This window comes from Taudactylus pleione, unplaced genomic scaffold, assembly GCF_031769625.1.
Source record: "Taudactylus pleione unplaced genomic scaffold, aTauple2 ptg000034l, whole genome shotgun sequence".
NCBI lineage: Eukaryota > Metazoa > Chordata > Amphibia > Anura > Myobatrachidae > Taudactylus > Taudactylus pleione.
This window is the reverse complement of record NW_028284436.1, coordinates 187446-202529: the sequence shown is the minus strand read 5'-3', so window position 1 is coordinate 202529 and position 15084 is coordinate 187446. Positions and strand designations below refer to the sequence as shown.

General features: G+C 42.8%; 1 pseudogene; it reads right to left on the bottom strand.

The window, feature by feature from the left end:
* Positions 1-7651: 7651 nt before the first annotated feature.
* Positions 7652-7770, bottom strand: LOC148538839 (5S ribosomal RNA; annotated as a pseudogene).
* Positions 7771-15084: the final 7314 nt, after the last annotated feature.

Genomic DNA, 15084 nt, shown 5'->3' with positions numbered 1-15084 from the left:
TGACCACCCCCACTGCCTCCAAACCCTACACTCTATTGGTGTTCGCCTCCTACTTTTCACATCATTCCTTTTAGTATCTGCACCCACCTCCACTTCCTCTCTGCTTCCTATTCTCAATGCGCTTCGCCAAGGTTCGGTTCCTGGACCCTTATTTCTCTTTCTACACATCTTTCCTGGATAAGTTTATCAGTGACTTATGACTTCCCTGACACCTCTAAGATGAAGACACACAAATTTTAATTTCTTCCCTGGACCTCTCTCCTTCTGTCCAATCCTGTGTCACCTCCGGTCTGTCAGCCATCTCATCCTGGTGGCTTCCTGGAACTCAGTATCTGAGAAAACTGAACTCACTGTCGTTCCCCCTGCTAAGCCCCCCCCATACACACCATCTAATTTCACCCTCTCTTTTGATCTTTTGACAATGTCTCATTCTCATGCATAAACCAAATCCAATGTCTGGGCATTACCCTTGACCCTGCCCTTTCCTTCACCCATCCACATACAGTCCCTGTCATAATCCTGCCATTTCCACCTATGCAATATTTTCAGAACCTTCTTCCAAACCCACCACTCCACTGGGCTTCACAACTCAACTTTCTCCATATCTACACCCACCTCCACCTCCCCTACTCATCCCCTTCCTGTAAGGGTCCTCCAAGGTTCTGTCCTTTGCAACCTTCTCTTCTCCTTCTACACATATTCCCTCAATGAGTGTATAAGTTTCTTTGGTCTTCAATACCTCCACTATTCCGACAACGCCCAAATTAACCCCTCTTTCCCAGACCTCTCTTCCTCTCTCCTCGCCGGTGTCACCTCCTGTCTGTCAGCCATCTCATCCTAGATGGCACAACGCTTCCTGAAACTCAATGTTAAAAAACAAATTCATCATCTTTCCACTAGCCAAGGTCCATCTACTAGAATATGGATTGTAAGCTCCTCTGGGCAGGGACTGAAGTGAATGACTAAATATTTTCCGTAAATCACTGCGTGATATGTGCACGCTTTATAATTAATTGTTAATAATATTTATGCTAACTGCACACTGCAGTTAAGTACAGTCAGGTCCATAAATATTGGGACATTGACAGAATTTTCATATTTTGGCCTCTATTCACCACCACAATGGCTTTGAAATGAAACAAACAAGATGTGCTTTAACTGCAGACTTTCAGATTTAATTTGAGGGTAATTACATCCAAATCAGGTGAACGGTGTAGGAATTACAACGGTTTCTATATGTGCCTCCCACTTTTTAAGGGGCCAAAAGTAATGGGACAAACTAAACAATCCTAAATCTAACTTTCACTTTTTAATACTTTGTTGCAAATCCTTTGCAGGTAATTACAGCCTGAAGTCTGGAATGCATAGACATCACCAGATGCTGGGTTTCATCCCTGGTGATGCTCTGCCAGGCCTCTACTGCAAATGTCTTCAGTTCCTGCTTGTTCTTGGGGCATTTTCCCTTCAGTTTTGTCTTCATCAAGTGAAATGCATGCTCAATCGGATTCAGGTCAGGGGATTGACTTGGCCATTGCATAACATTCCACTTTTTAGCCTTAAAAAACTCTTTGGCTGCTTTTGCAGTATGCTTCGGGTCATTGTCCATCTGCACTGTGAAGCGCCGTCCAATGAGTTCTGAAGCATTTGACTGAATATAAGCATATAATATTGCCCGAAACACTTCAGAATTCATTCTGCTGCTTTTGTCAGCAGTCACATCATCAATAAATACAAGGGAACCAGTTCCATTGGCAGCCATACATGCCCACACCATGACACTACCACCACAATGCTTCACTGATGAGGTGGTATATTTTGGATCATGAGCAGTTCCTTTCCTTCTCTTCTCTTCCCATCACTCTGGTACAAGTTGATCTTTGTCTCATCTGTCCATAGGATGTTGTTCCAGAACTGTAATGGCTTTTTTAGATGATGTTTGGCAAACTCTAATCTGGTCTATCTGTTTTTGTGGATCACCAATGGTTTGCATCTTGTGGTGAACCCTCTATAATCACTCTTGTGAAGTCTTCTCTTGATTGTTGACTTTGACACATATACATCTACCTCCGGGAGAGTGTTCTTGATTTGGCCAACTGTTGTGAAGGGGTTTTTCTTCACCAGGGAAATAATTCTTCTGTCATCCACCACAGTTGTTTTCCGTGGACTTCCGGGTCTTTTGGTGTTGCTGAGCTCTCCGGTGCGTTCTTTCTTTTTAAGAATGTTCCAAACAGTTGATTTGGCCACACCTAATTGTTTTTGCTATCTCTCTGATGGGTTTGTTTTGATTTTTCAGCCTAATGATGGCTTGCTTCACTGATAGTGACAGCTCTTTGGATCTTATATTGAGAGTCGACAGCAACTGATTCCAAATGCAAATCTCACACTTAGAATCAACTCCAGACCTTTTACCTGCTTAATTGATAATGAAATAATGAAGGAATAGCCCACACCTGTCCATGAAATAGCTTTTGAGTTGATAGTCCCATTACTTTTGACCCCTTAAAAAGTGGGAGGCACATATAGAAACTGTTGTAATTCCTACACCGTTCACCCGATTTGGATGTAATTACCCTCAAATTAAATCTGAAAGTCTGCAGTTAAAGCACATCTTGTTTGTTTCATTTCAAAGCCATTGTGGTGGTGAATAGAGGCCAAAATCTGAAAATTCTGTCAATGTCCCAATATTTATGGACCTGACTGTATATATGTTAATTTATATATTGTCTCTATTAGTCTGTTCCTATATATTTTGCTGTCCGTCTTTCCCCTTATGTGGCGTTACGGAGCCCTTGCGGCACCTTATAAATAAATTATAACCATAATAATGTAGATGATGCTGCTAGTAAATGATGCACATGGAGTGATTTGATCATTCGTCTTGATCCCCAATAACCCACACCTATGGCCACCTGCATTTTCATGAGATCACCCACATGGATTGTGCATAAACCACAACGTGTCAAATCTACTATAAAAAGGCATCAGTTTCGGGAAACAATACATATGGTTACACGATGCTCCTTTCATGCCCAACGTAACGTTGACTTCTGCCTCCCTTGCCCACTCCCAGTAACATTATGTCAATAAAAGATGGTGGTGGGAAAATGTGCAGATAAGTCTCCGCTGACAGAAGGGGGGTTACACCTCCAAGTGTTCCTCTCTTTTGCTGGAAAAGTTTTGGAGCCTCCATCAAAGACTTGCTACAAGCCAGGCCATCACTTTCAACAAGAAAAGACCATCCCATGTCAGGAGAATAAACAAATGCTTGTAACTTTGTTACCAGTCGCATGAGTCTTGTTTACAGTGAAGTGCTGTGTTACCGTGTGTATCTCTCTGTTTGGGAGTGCAGCAGAATTCGTGATGATTGAGTGACAGAGGAATGCGGTGCTCAGCTTTTTGGCATGACCACCCCTGGATAGATCGGTGCTGCTAACAGACAGGGCAGAACAGAAGCCCTGAGGGTAGATTCCAGTATTGTGCTCTCTCTATATCCTGAGCAACTTGGCTCAGTGTTCATTTTGTAGAGGTAGTAAAACTGGAAACAATTACAATTTGGAGAGCTTAGCAGAGGTAAGAGTATGTAACAGGCAAAGTGTTTGTGGAGCAAACAGTGAAGGTTCCATTCTTCTCTTCCAAACAGGTGTTTGGCACCCAGCGGATAACACTAATGTGGTTTTACGCTGGCAGCGTTCTTACATCACACAATGCTGGTTAAACAGTGTCTAAAAATAAAATGTGACGTGCGGTCATTGGTCGCTATTGACACATATTAAGCACTTTATCCTCATAGAATCCCCATTATCTTGTGTATCAAATAAGTTTCATACAATATAATGGACTGTGACATTTGAAGTGAGTAAACTTATCTTCAATTTAGGGCCACCTGCTCTCGGTTTAAAGCTGTGTTGAACTTGTCCTGCTGTCCGTCACCTTTCCTTCTGCTCATACGGTCACATTCGCTGGTCCCTGAACTCAGAGGAAATGATTGTATTTAAATATCCTTACAGTATTATAAAACCAAAATCATCCTGCGCCCCCACACAGATGTGTGACAGATCTCACTGACATCCATGGCATCACTGTTCAGCACTGGGATAGCCAATGTAATGAAACACCAAATGGATCAAAAAATGCACTCGCAAGGCATGCTGATATTTGTAGTTCCACAACAGCTGGCGAGGCATTGGTTGCCTATATTGGACCTAGACTAACCAGTTCTGATTTCAATCATAATTCTGCATATCCGTTAAGGACAATCCGATGAGAACCCCACTGCCTGAATGCTGTAAAGGCTGTAGGGGTATATTTATTACAGACCAAAAAGCCCTAAGTCCGACTTAAAAGGGTATTTTCACCCTATACATCAAGGTTGTCCTAAATATGATTCGCCAGGTGCAAAGCATGAGATACAAGCATATGTAACAAGTATATTTGTTCTACTATCTCCTTCTCAGGATGAATGAAAATGCTTTAGTCTTTAAATATGTTGATTTTATTTTTTACCTATTTTATTTTATTTTTTATAATTAATTTTTCATTTGTATTATTAAGTTTAGGGCTTTCAGATCTACTGTACATGCGTGATCTTACTACCCGGGTCACGCATGCACTTATGCATTCAGACTGGTCAGGCAAAGCGGTAAATTAACCCTCACCGCTCCAGGCTAATATCACAAAGGCAGCTGATTATGGCTCAGCTGCTCCAGTGACTTTTTTTAATTGATAACTTGCAGTGCTAGGTGATTATATATCGTTAATAAATTGAGACTATAATTGCCTTCCCTCTGTTGTCAGCTCTTCCTATGGACTAGGTTACACGGCAAGTTCAAGACCACATTTGTGAATGCCTAAATGAAAGTGGCTCATATTACATTAGAAAACAATTCTCCAGCTATTCTATGAATGTTACAAATGCAGTAAAGTATTTATGACTGCGCATTGATGCAGGGAAGTGTGAACATATTTATTTATTTGAGAAACCACAATTGATTAATTCTTCATACTTACTATGAACTATGGGCCTTATCCATTACGGATCGCAACTGCGAATGCAGTAGCGATTACTCACACAGTTCAACTGCGATAGTATGCTAATCCATTGCAATCGCTATGCCATCGCAGCACTACACAGGGACGCCCACCTTACCTTACATACATCCGTAATGTTTAGCAAGACTGCAAAACCATCGGTACAATCGAGTACCATCGCAGCCTCACGCACACTTGCACAAGCCCTGACCTTACTCAGAAATTGTCAACCTCATCACACGCTATGAGGCCTCAGGCTGCATAAGGTATCGCAGTGGCTAATTTATGCACGCCCCTGCAATGGTGTTCAAACGCACTGACATGCGTTTCTCTCACCACTCCCTGCAAGCCCGGATTTTCCACTAGGCATCCTAGGCACTCGCCTAGGGCTCGGCAAGACCCAAGGGGCCTGTGGATGGGTCCCTTTGCTCGAAAAAATACGCCCGTTCACAGCACTTCCAGAGGAACACTGCGCAAGTACTGCGTGACGTGTCACAGTCCCGCCTCCACTCCCATAGAGTCCCGCCGCTGTCTGCAAGTTGCTCTCTCAGAGAGTGTATGTGCAGACTGTCAGTGTGCCGTAGCTGCCTGCACATGAGGGAAGGGTGTGTGCACAGACTCGCCATCACCGGGTCTGCGGCCCTGTCCCTCCCAGCTGATCCAACTAGCCCCGTCGCGGCCCACCCCAGCAACCACTCTACCATCCTGCCAGGCCCGCCGCCACCCACCAGCAGAAATCAGCAGCAGCAGCAGTGCTGCACCCAGCAAGGCCAGGCAGGTAGGGTATTACCCTGATAAGCTGCCTGCAAGAAACTAAAAACTGCATATATCACAGTCAATAGGTGTCAATACGGCACAATATACATATTCATATCATATACAAACTATAAATATATATATTCATCTAGTGACACTGTAAAAACTGTGCATATATTCAGTAGGTGTCACTAGGTCAAAATTTTACCTAGTGCACAGTTTTTACAGTGTCACTAGATTAGATAGATAGATAGATAGATAGATAGATAGATAGATAGATAGATAGATATCTAACATAATAATTGGTGAAATGAATTATTCCCGTTGATATATAAATATTGGTGAGCGGATTCGGTTCTACTCGGTTCCGTTCGGTTTTAAAAACCGAATCTTATTGGCTATCCAAAACTCGTGACAGCGAATACCCAATAAGATTCAGTTTTTAAATCCGAAGGGAACCGAGTAGAACCGAATCCGCTCACCCCATATATATATATATATATATGTATATATATATATATATATATACACAGGTGCATAAATATTGACAGAACTTTCATATTTTGGCCTCTATTCACCACCACAATGGCTTTGAAATGAAACAAACAAGATGTGCTTTAACTACAGACTTTCAGATTTAATTTGAGGGTAATTACATCCAAATCAGGTGAACGGTGTAGGAATTACAACAGTTTCTATATGTGCCTCCCACTTTTTAAGGGGCCAAAAGTAATGGGACAAACTAAACAATCCTAAATCTAACTTTCACTTTTTAATACTTTGTTGCAAATCCTTTGCAGGCAATTACAGCCTGAAGTCTGGAATGCATAGACATCACCAGACGCTGGGTTTCATCCTTGGTGATGCTCTGCCAGGCCTCTACTGCAAATGTCTTCAGTTCCTGCTTGTTCTTGGGGCAGTTTCCCTTCAGTTTTGTCTTCATCAAGTGAAATGCATGCTCAATCGGATTCAGGTCAGGGGATTGACTTGGTCATTGCATAACATTCCACTTTTTAGCCTTAAAAAACTCTTTGGTTGCTTTTGCAGTATGCTTCGGGTCATTGTCCATCTGCACTGTGAAGCACCGTCCAATGAGTTCTGAAGCATTTGACTGAATATGAGCATATAATATTGTCTGAAACACTTCAGAATTCATTCTGCTGCTTTTGTCAGCAGTCACATCATCAATAAATACAAGGGAACCAGTTCCATTGGCAGCCATACATGCCCACGCCATGACACTACCACCACCATGCTTCACTGATGAGGTGGTATGTTTTGGAACATGAGCAGCTCCTTTCCTTCTCCATACTCTTCTCTTCCCATCACTCTGGTACAAGTTGATCTTTAGAAAAGAAGAAGAAGGAAAGAAAGGGCTAGTAGCTGGGGCACTCTTAACGACAAATGTCCACTTTAGATAATTTTTACTTGTTAATTATTGAAGATGGTAACAAGTACACCATACATAGCACAACCATTGCACAACCATATATAAACTACAAAGAGAGGTTGATAGCTTAACCACATTAACAATGGATATTCCAAAGAATTTCTTTCATTATAAAAAATTACTTTTAATCAGAGTTGTATTAAAAAATTTATAGTAAATGAATATCCCTTCAAACAAATTATATTAAAATTAAAATTAAACAATAATCAATTAGGGCAAAAATATTCTATATTAGATAGTAAAATCCCCACATGCATTCATATATGCATGTGGATAGATAAATACCCTGGTCGTAAGTGAATTAATAATTATAATAAAAATATCGTATTCTCTGAGTGTATGTAGGTCGTTATATGTGGTACTGAGTTACCACTCTGCTGTGTTACCAAACCGTCCCAATCCACCTCCAGTATTAGCAACCTACAGCACCTGGTATTCCCAAGTGGTCTCCCATCCAGGTACTGACCAGGCTCATTACTGTATAGCTTCCAAGATCAGACGAGATTGGGCATATTCAGTATGGTATGATTGTAGATAATTTCCCAACTGGGGAGTGTGAATGCCCAGGTATACACAACGCAAGAGTGTATGTAGGACTACCTCACCAGAGAAGTCCACTTTGTTAAATAATACACAGTATCAATAAAAGTATTGCATGAGCGTACTTTAATTGTATTCATACAAATAATCACATAGTTATACATATGTCGAAAAACAGTCAAGTGTAATTATCTGACTGATTACTACTTATTATGCTGTTTATATGACAATAATATGCCTTTGACTGTATTCATATAAATGATCACATAGTTATACATATGTCATAGAACAGTCAAGTATAATTATCCGACTGATTGTTATTGATTCTGCTGTTCATATGACAATAATGTGCTTATAACAATCTATATAGTGGATAATTCAATTCAATCCTATTGATAGGCAATTATTGATAATACATTCTAACAATCATGATCATAGATGGTTTATGTGGCAGCCAACATAGTTAAGTAATGCATATCAAAATATATCTCTGACCCCACAAGGCCTATTGAATAAGCAGAATAAGCCGTATAGGATGGAATGAAAATTTAGGATAACAGTAGCTGACAATGTTATATTGGTCTTTCCACACACTTGTCAACAAAAATGTAAATAAATAGCAGTGTGTGTGTCAATCCTGTTAATAGGCAATTTGCACACCAATATTGAATTCTGACAATCATACAAATAGTTAATTTATGTAGTGATCAGCATGGCTGGAGTATTGCACATCATAGTATTTCTCTAGTCCCACACAGCTCATTAAGTGAGTAATACTGTATATGATAGAATGAAATTTTTTTTGGTAACAGCAATATAAATAAATAGCAAGGTATATACCAATCTAGAGTTGGGGAATTAATCCCCATAAATGAATCGACAAAGAGAAAATGTAATCGCAATAAGAAACTATAAATATTGCTCATGCAAGGTGTCTGTAATGATACAAAGGTCAACTACAGGCTCACATACAATCCATTGCAAAAATGTCTGTAATGACACATAGGTCAATTACAGGCATACATACGATCCCAGGGTAAGGCTGCTTGGAGTCCGGTCACTGCATAAGTCGGATATTCAAGGAAAAAGAGGACGCGCGTTTCGCCCCGTCAAGGTGAACAAGCCCCTTGACTGGGCGAAACGCGCGTCCTCTTTTTTATATTTTTATTATAATTATTAATTTACTTACGACCAGGGTATTTATCTATCCACATGCATATATGAATGTAAAGGATTTTACTATCTAATATAGAATATTTTCGCCCTAATTGTTTATTGTTTAATTTTAATTTTAATATAATTTGTTTGAAGGGATATTCATTTACTATTAATTTTTTAATACAACTCTGATTAAAAGTAATATTTTATAATGAAAGAAATTCTTTGGAATATCCATTGTTAATGTGCTTAAGCTATCAACCTCTCTTCTATTTGTAGTTTATATATGGTTGTACAATGGTTGTGCTATGTATGGTGTACTTGTTACCATCTTCAATAATTAACAAGTAAAAATTATCTAAAGTGGACATTTGTTGTTAAGAGTGCCCCAGTGACTAGCCCTTTCTTTCCTTCTTCTTCTTTTCCACGTATGCAATATTGGGCTGTGGGAGCACCACCAACAATAATTACTGATACAGTTGTATCTAGACAACCTATGGTTGGTTTCTATTAATAATTACCATTATTATAATTTTTGAGTTCTGTGCGGAATTTTACCTTTTTCCTTGTACAAGTTGATCTTTGTCTCATCTGTCCATAGGATGTTGTTCCAGAACTGTAATGGCTTTTTTAGATGTTGTTTGGCAAACTCTAATCTGGTCTTCCTGTTTTTGTGGCTCACCAATGGTTTACATCTTGTGGTGAACCCTCTATATTCTCTCTTGTGAAGTCTTCTCTTAATTGTTGACTTTGACACATATACACCTACCTCCTGGATAGTGTTCTTGATTTGGCCAACTGTTGTGAAGGGGTTTTTCTTCACCAGGGAAATAATTCCATGGTGAAGAAACTGTCATCCACCACAGTTGTTTTCCGTGGTCTTCCGGGTCTTTTGGTGTTGCTGAGCTCTCCGGTGCGTTCTTTCTTTTTAAGAATGTTCCAAACAGTTGATTTGGCCACACCTAATGTTTTTGCTATCTCTCTGATGGGTTTGTTTTGATTTTTCAGCCTAATGATGGCTTGCTTCACTGATAGTGACAGCTCTTTGGATCTCATATTGAGAGTCGACAGCAACTGATTCCAAATGCAAATGTCACACCTAGAATCAACTCCAGACCTTTTACCTGCTTAATTGCTAATGAAATAACAAGGGAATAGCCCACACCTGTCCATGAAATAGCTTTTGAGTTGATAGTCCCATTACTTCTGGCCCCTTAAAAAGTGGGAGGCACATATAGAAACCGTTGTAATTCCTACACCGTTCACCTGATTTGGATGTAATTACCCTCAAATTAAATCTGAAAGTCTGCAGTTAAAGAACATCTTGTTTGTTTAATTTCAAAGCCATTGTGGTGGTGAATAGAGGCCAAAATATGAAAATTCTGTCAATGTCCCAATATTTATGCACCTGACTGTATATATATATCCAAAGGTGCGGCACTCAGGTCAATAGTTGAATAAATCAGGACACAGATGCGTTGCACCAGGCAAGGATTAAGGACTTGTGAGAGTGCCGGACCACATTGTGACTATATATATATATATATATATATATATATATATATATAATATATAACAATTGGCTTTGCCCACAGCACTCAAACATCTGCGGTGCCAGTTGTATATGACCACACCATTTCAATAAAATAATCATACAAACTCAGCACTCACCATCCAAACTGTACTTATCATTACAGGGAATGTTAGTTCCAAAGTATTGCAATAGTTTGTCAAGCTGACCAACCACATCACGGTCTTCCCATCTGGGCAGTCCCTACGCTGACTTTCAAAAATATGAGCATTTAGCTCTAGGTATCACATAGATTTAAATACACATGTGACGCCTTCTGCTGCATTACCATAACTGCAAGGACGGAATTGCAATTCCATCCTAAGCTGAATCAGGCCGATAGATTGTAAGCTCCACTGGTGCAGGGACTGATTCTGTAAAGTGCTGCAGAATATACAGTATGTGCGCTATATAAATAACTGGTGATAAATAAATACTCGTGTGCAGTGTGTACGGCACTTGGTGCAAGTGATACGCCAGCAAAATGATGTATCTACCCTTACACCCAACACAGTAATTGCATCTCACTACCTTGAGTGGGACCTTTTTGCTACATCTAAGTGCACTCCATGGTGGAAGTGCATTACTATGGACACGCAGGCCAATGAGAAATAGTGACACTAAAATAAAGGTAGCCCAGAGGCTCTGTTACTGTCATATGAGAAATAAATAAGGCTCCAACAAGTAGTAGTCTATGGGGAAACATTCTAATTAGTGAGGCTTTACACATGACTGCGCACTACAGACATGACATCTGTCTCTGTGGTCCTCCAATTCTGGAGCCTACATTTTTAAAGGGTAAATTTACGACTGGATGTTTATTGGGTCCTGAGAACAGACGGAGTGACCTCTCTGAGAATGCCCTGTCCTGCACTTGTGCAGGCACTTCCAGAGCTGTCTGAAATACCAGTGATCATAGTGATCTTATTACTGGTATTTCCCCCAAGCCTCTAGCTCAGTCGCACCCATTGTTACTAGGATAGTAAAACTTAGCATACAAAAAAGCAGTGTGTTTATGTATGTTTATGGTTTGTAAAATACTCTTTCTGGCAGGGGTGTAAGTTCATACCAAGAGCCCGGAGGTGAGAAAGTTGTTGGTGCCCACCTCCGCTCGCATTCACTACCAACACCACAGTCCTAGCAGAACTCACACACACTCCCCCTAAACAACATTCATTTCCAACTCCCCAGCAGCACCGAGACACACTTTCCCCTCAGCATTCACTGCCAACACCCCAGGACCCAGACACACCCTTCCCCTGGCACTCATTCCCAACAGCCTAGAAGCACCCAAGTACAAACCCTCCCACCTGCATTCACTGCCAACAACTTAAAAGTACCCAAATACACACCCTCCCCCCTGCATTCTTTATTAACACATTAGCAGCACCCAAACACCCCCTACCCCCAACATACACTGCCAACACCCCAGCTACACCCAGACACACCCTCCCCCTGCACTTACTGCCAACACCTTAGAAGAACCCAACCCCCACCCCTGCATTCACTGCTAACAGCTTTGCAGCTCCCAGGCACACACTCTCTTCCCTGTATTCACTGCCAACAATTCGCAAGCACGCAGACACACTGTTATGGTCTCCTAGGACTCACCGTGTAAGACCACTAGAATCACTAAGCCGAGGTCTTCACCAATAACAGCCACCCACTGTTCCCTTAGAACTGGACATGATCATCAGTACTTAGGTGGCCAACTGGACTTAACGCTAGATAGTAGAAGCTTACACAGTTATCCTAGGGCCACAAGATGTTATGCGACTGTAGGATCTCAGGAGGGAGTGAGGTATGCAAGGAGGAGAAGACAGGGTGCAGTTATAAGAGCTGATGGATGTCCTAGCTGAATAGCGGCTATGAGAACTGAAATGTGGCTTTGAGAGCCAGGGTGTGGCTTCGAGAGCTGGGGAGTGGCTGGAGAACGAGATGTAAACTGCAGAGATGTGGCCTTGAGGGCCAAGGTGTGGCTTGCGAGCCGAGCTGCGGCTTGAGAGCAGCTTGCGAGCCGGGGTGTAGCTGGAGAGCCGAGATGTTAACTACTGAGATGCGGCTTTGGGGGCCGAGGTGCGGCTTGTGAGCCAAGATGTGGTTTTAAGAGCCGAGGTGCAGCTGGAGAGCAGAGATGTAAACTGCAGAGATGTAACCTTGAGAAACAGAACTCTAGACAATGAAATGAGAGTAATCACTGAGAATCTTCGAAGCACAGGCAGAATCAGGCACAGACGGCAGATACACGACTGGCAGGAACTGGAAGCACACATCAGAAACGCTATAGTCAGCAAGCCGGCGTTGAACCAACAGGCTTAAGAAAGGTGCTAAACTAATGGATGCGAGGCAGGTGATTAATGGAATCTACATGTGAGGAGGAACGTCATTTAGTAGCATGAGCCATAGACCGGTGTTCCAAACTCCTAGCAACTGCAGATGCCGTCCCAGTACGGTGTGTACATTGTCCAGAAGCAGGACTCTGGGAGAGTGACTGGCGACCTGGAGGAGAGACACCAGTAGCACTAGTAAGTAACAAGGCGTGCTGGGGACTTGTAACACACACACACTCCCCCCTGCATTCACTACTAACACCATAGCAGCACCCAGAGACATACTCTCCCCCTGCATTCACTACTAACACTCCAGCAACACCCAGACACACACTCTGACCCCTGCATTCACTACTAACACCTCATCAGCACCCAGACACACTCTCTCCCCAAGCATTTACTACTAAAATCCCAGCAGCACCCAGATATTCCTTCCCCCACGTATTGACTGACAACACCCCAGCTGCACCCAGACACACACTCTCTCCAACTACATTCACTAATAACTTCCCAGCACTACCCAGACACACACTTTCACCCTGCATTCACTGCTAACACCCAAGCAGCACCCAGACACATAGTCACTCCCCCCTGTATTCACTACTAACACCCCAGCAGCACCCAGACACACACTCCCTCCCCCCTGCCTTCACTACTAACACTACACACACTCCCTCCCCCCTGCATTCACTACTAACACCCCAGCAGCACCCAGACACACAGGGCCTGATTCAGAGCCGCTCGTAAGCGGCTGCTCGTTCGCTCTGAGCGATGTTTGCACAACTGCGCATGGGTCGTAATGTGCATGCGCCAACCAGTATTTTGCGGTCGTAAATCGTGCGCTTGCAAAACAGCGAGGGGCTGCTAATTTGATTGACAGAATGTACTGTTTGTGGATGGTAACAGGGGAAGGTGCTTGAAAACGGGGGAGTGGAGATCCGAACGCAGGCATGCCTAACGGTCAAAAGGGCGTTTAATGGGAGTGCATAATTAGTAAAGGAGCGTCATCGACCACGTCACTTGGTTGTCTTTTAGCCTGAACTGCTCGCAGTGATAGTGGTAAGAAAAAGCTACCACAAGCACTGCGAGCAGTTCAGATGCCTTTCGATGTACCCGATTAATCTAATAAATACCGGAGATGACGTGTGATGCGAACGGCAAAGGGGCGCCTTTACAAAATAGCGAGTGCATTATTCGTTCGCTCGGTCAGACATAGAGGCGTCAACAAACCGCAAAGAGCGAGTGCTCAATTTAAATAGACGGCCCCTTTTTTGGAACGGCCGTCCGCAAATAGCGTCCGGGTCTGAATCAGGCCCACAGGCACTCCGACTGCATTTACTGGCAACACCTCAGCAGCAACCAGACACACACTCCCTCCCCCCTGTCTTCACTACTAACACTACACACACTTCCTCCCCTCTGCATTCACTACTAACACTACACACACTCCCTCCCCCCTGCCTTCACTACTAACACTACACACACTTCCTCCCCCCTGCATTCACTATTAACACTACACACACTTCCTCCCCCCTGCATTCACTACTAACACTACACACACTCCCTCCCCCCTGCATTCACTACTAAAACGGCACACACTCCCTCCCCCCTGCATTCACTACTAACACTACACACACTTCCTCCCCCCCTACATTCACTACTAACACTACACACACTCCCTCCCCCTGCATTCACTACTAACACTACACACACTTCCTCCCCCCTGCATTCACTACTAACACTACACACACTTCCTCCCCCCTGCATTCACTACTAACACTACACACACTTCCTCCCCCCTGCATTCACTACTAATACTACACACACTTTCTCCCCCCCTGCATTCACTACTAACACTACACACACTCCCTCCCCCCTGCATTCACTACTAACACTACACACACTTCCTCCCCCCCTACATTCACTACTAACACTACACACACTCCCTCCCCCCTGCATTCACTACAAACACTACACACACTTCCTCCCCCCCTGTATGCACTACTAACACTACACACACTTCCTCCCCACTGCATTCACTACTAACACTACACACACTCCCTCCACCCTGCATTCACTACTAACACTACACACACTCCCTCCCCCCTGCATTCACTACTAACACTACACACAATCCCTCCCCCCTGCATTCACTACTAACACTACACACACTTCCTCCCCCCTTCATTCACTACTAACACTACACACACTCCCTCCCCCCTACATTCACTACTAACACTACACACCCTCCC